The sequence below is a fragment of the Myotis brandtii genome, unplaced genomic scaffold (assembly GCF_000412655.1).
Source record: "Myotis brandtii unplaced genomic scaffold, ASM41265v1 scaffold96, whole genome shotgun sequence".
NCBI classification, from domain to species: Eukaryota; Metazoa; Chordata; class Mammalia; order Chiroptera; family Vespertilionidae; genus Myotis; species Myotis brandtii.
In genome coordinates, this window is record NW_005371972.1 from 966,908 (window position 1) to 970,555 (window position 3,648).

At 39.9% G+C, this 3,648-nt stretch overlaps 1 protein-coding gene across 1 annotated transcript in view; it reads left to right on the forward strand.

The window, feature by feature from the left end:
- The window catches only part of RSC1A1 (regulatory solute carrier protein, family 1, member 1), a gene marked incomplete at its 5' end in the record, with an annotated part of 41,955 nt that overhangs the window by 23,305 nt on the left and 15,002 nt on the right, over positions 1–3,648 (forward strand). The gene's annotated exons all lie outside the window — the stretch shown is intronic.

Sequence of the window (3,648 nt, forward strand, 5' to 3'; positions counted from 1 at the left end):
AAAGTTTGCCCACCCCTGGTCTAGGTGGATCTTCCTGTGCCTGGCTGAGGCCACAGAGAGAGATGGAGACAGCAAGCCGAGCCTTGATTTTATAGCCAGAGGTAAACAAGGTAGCGGTAAACAAGGTAGCGGTCACCATAGTTACAGTGTTCTTGTGAGTTTCACTTGTTTTGGCAGCACTTGCTGCATCTCCCTCAGCCCATTAGCTACCCAGATAAGGTCTAGGGAGGTCATAAGGTCAAGCCTAATTATGCTAAGAGGGCTGTGCCCTCTGCAGCCATGGCGGTTGTGGGTGATCTAGAAGTTGAGTCTCAGTAAGCTTTCACTTAATCCCCTTGGTTTTCATTAGGTGCTTGTGTTGTGTCCCTGTCTTCCTCCATGCCCATCTATTATGAGAGCCTCTGTTTCACCCTTGTGAGAAAAAAAAACCCTCCAGCCTGCTGTTGAGGTAGAGGGAGGTACTTAGCCACCTGGCTGAGCAGAGTGAAGGAGAGGAACCCCAAGATCTAACTGTGCCTGCATAGACCTTCAGCGAGTCTCTCTGCTTTGGACCTGCCTTTACCCCTGTTTTCAGAGGTACTTGTTTCCACCAGTTCATCAGCCTCTGGGGAGGTCTGGGGTGTTAATTGGGTTGCTTCTCAGTTTTCCTTTCTGTCATCTGCTTTCTAGTTCCAACATTGTGTTTCACTTGTCTCTTTCATTATTTTTGACCTTAGTGATTTTATGCTGGTAGAGAAGTTCAAAAGTATAGAAATGAGCAAAGAAAAAATACCTTAAATCCTTTTAAGTGAGAATCAGCCATTAATAGCACTTGGACATGCCTCTTTTTGATCTGTTTCCATTTGTTTGTTTTTCTTGTAAAGGGTAGTCATACGGCAGATAGAATTTTATTCTCTGCTTTAAGAAAAATTAACAGTCGTAGCATTTTTCAAATGTTACTAAAAATTTCATAAGCATCATTAAGTAAATGAGTAACGGTCTGTTGTGGTTTAGTGGTCAACTTTTGGGATATATTTTTATCCAATATTTTGTCGTAACATGGCATTGGATTTTTGTGTAGTTTTGTGTACACTGATGTTTTTCCTTAGTCAAGATTCCTGTAATACTGAATCAAAGGTTATGGATACTTTAAGACTCTTGTTAACTGGTACCAATCTGGTTTCCCCAGCCCTGAATGAATATTCATCTCAACTTTGCACAGTGGCAGTATCATAGCCAATGAGGTTTATCCGAGGCGTGGTTATTGCTAATTGAATGAATAAATGAATATTCATCTTAGTGCCCTTGTACAATCAAGTATTATTAGTTTTAACACCTTTAATATGCAGATAAAGTGGTTTTTTACTATAAGTTACTTTTCTTTCATTGCAAGTAAAGTTTCTTCCTATTTTCTTCATGTTTATTTTTATTTATTTATTTAATATATTTTATTGATTTTTTTACAGAGAGGAAGGGAGAGGGATAGAGAGTTAGAAACATCAATGAGAGAGAAACATCAATCAGCTGCCTCCCGCACACCCCCTACTGGGAATGTGCCCGCAACTAAGATACGTGCCCTCGACCGGAATCGAACCTGGGACCCTTGAGTCCGCAGGCCGACACTCAATCCACTGAGCCAAACCGGTTAGGGCCATATTTCTTTTTAAATATATGTCTATTTATTAGAGTCTTATTTTCTTTTATTGATTTGCGTAGCATTGGATTATCTAAATACCTTACTCTCATATACTTTCCTACACAGAGTAGAACTTAAATTGAGTAGGAATACCACAAATCGGTTGCTTCAGAGTCTGAGGTCTCAGATTTTTCATGGTTTTAAGTGAGAAGATAAAGTAATATCAGCCCCTTGTGTCCTTCCTTGTGGGTGGACAAGTTGTACTGTTTTGTAACTTTGAGTCTGATCGGCATGAAGAAAACCTTTTAACAATAAGGAGAGATTTACCAACAGAATCTTTGTTAGTATATCCAAATCCCAAGAGAGGGTGTGTGTGTGTGTGAGAGAGAGAGACAGAGACAGAGACAGAGACAGACATGATGTGCTAGTTTAGATTTTATATGGGCTCTTTGCATCACACACAAAAGTCACTTCAAGGTTGATTAAATACTTCGATGCGCCGACCAGAGTGGCTCAGCTGGTTTAATTCCTGGTTAGGGCACAGGCCTGGGTTTCGGGTTAGATCCCCGGTCAGGGCACACACAGAAGGCAACCAATTGATGTTTCTTTTTCCCTTCTCTCTAAGCATATCCTCTAGTGAGGATTAAAAACAAAAAGACCTACACTGTTTCAGATTCCACTGTGGAATGGAAAGTTGAACTGAAAGTTGAACTAAGCATGGGAGGAAACTGCTAGATAGGAACAATGTTGCACAGATAAAAGCCTTGGGTAGCCCTGGCCCCTGTAAGTCAAAGCCAAAGCTTTTAGAAGACCCTGTGTGGGAATGGGGGGCGGGGGGCAAAGGAGACATATGTAAAACTTTAGGCAATAAAAATTTTTTTCAAGAAAAAGCTTTTAAAAGAAAATGTAGGAGGATATCTTGCATAGGGAACAGGTTCTTTCAAAGATAGGAAGGAAATTATTTGATAAATTCAGCCACATTAAGATTAAGAACCTTTCATCAAAAGACAAAAAAGTGAACAAACACAAACTAGGAAAAGATTTTAGTAATGCATGTAACTAATAAAGAATTCGTATTCAGAATACACATATTCTGTGTGTTTGTATATCTTCCAACTCCATAAGAAAGACAATATTAAAAATTACATATGTACTTTCAGAGAAAACCGATATGGTTAATAAGTACTATATATGAAAAGTTGCTTAACCTCATTTTTAACCAGGAAAATTCAAAATTACTGCCACATTAGCAAAATTTTAAATCTAATCATATTGAGTGTTGGTGAGAATGTGGAGCAGTGAGAACTTTCATGCACTGCTGGAAACATTTTCAAAATAATTCAGCATCACCAAGCAAAGTTGAGCCTAGTAGAACCCTGTTATTCCACTTCTTAGACTGTACCTTAGAAGAACTCGTGGCACAGCAGTAGATAAGTACAGAAGTGTTCAAGTGAGCAGAACCGAAGCACCCCAGAAAGGCCCACCGGAGTGGAGTGGGTACCTCAGTTCTGGTGTGTTAGACATGTGCACCTACAGGGACCAAGTGTCTCAAAATATTTTTTGAGTAAAAGAGCAGGTCATAGTTTAAAAACACAAAACTAAACAATATGTTGCTTAGAAATCATACAAAGCTGGTAAGAACTATAAGAAATGTGGGGAGTGATTAACACAAAACCTGGGATAGTTGGGAGGGTGGGAGGAAGCAAAGAAGAAGCTGTGTCAGTAGGACATATGGAGACTTCGTAGTTTTCTATTTCTTAACTTGGGGAAGAGATTTGTGGGTATTAGTTTTATCAGACTTTATGCTGTGCATATGTTTCATACACTCCTATTTATAAGATACACTTAAGAATAGCAAAGTTGCGCTAGCCGGTTTGGCTCAGTGAATAGAGCGTTGGCCTGCGGACTCATGGTCCCAGGTTTGATTCCAGTCAAGGGCATGTACCTTGGTTGCGGGCACATACCCAGTGGGGAGTGTGCAGGAGGCAGCTAGCTGATCAATGTTTCTCTCTCATCGATGTTTGGTTTTTTTT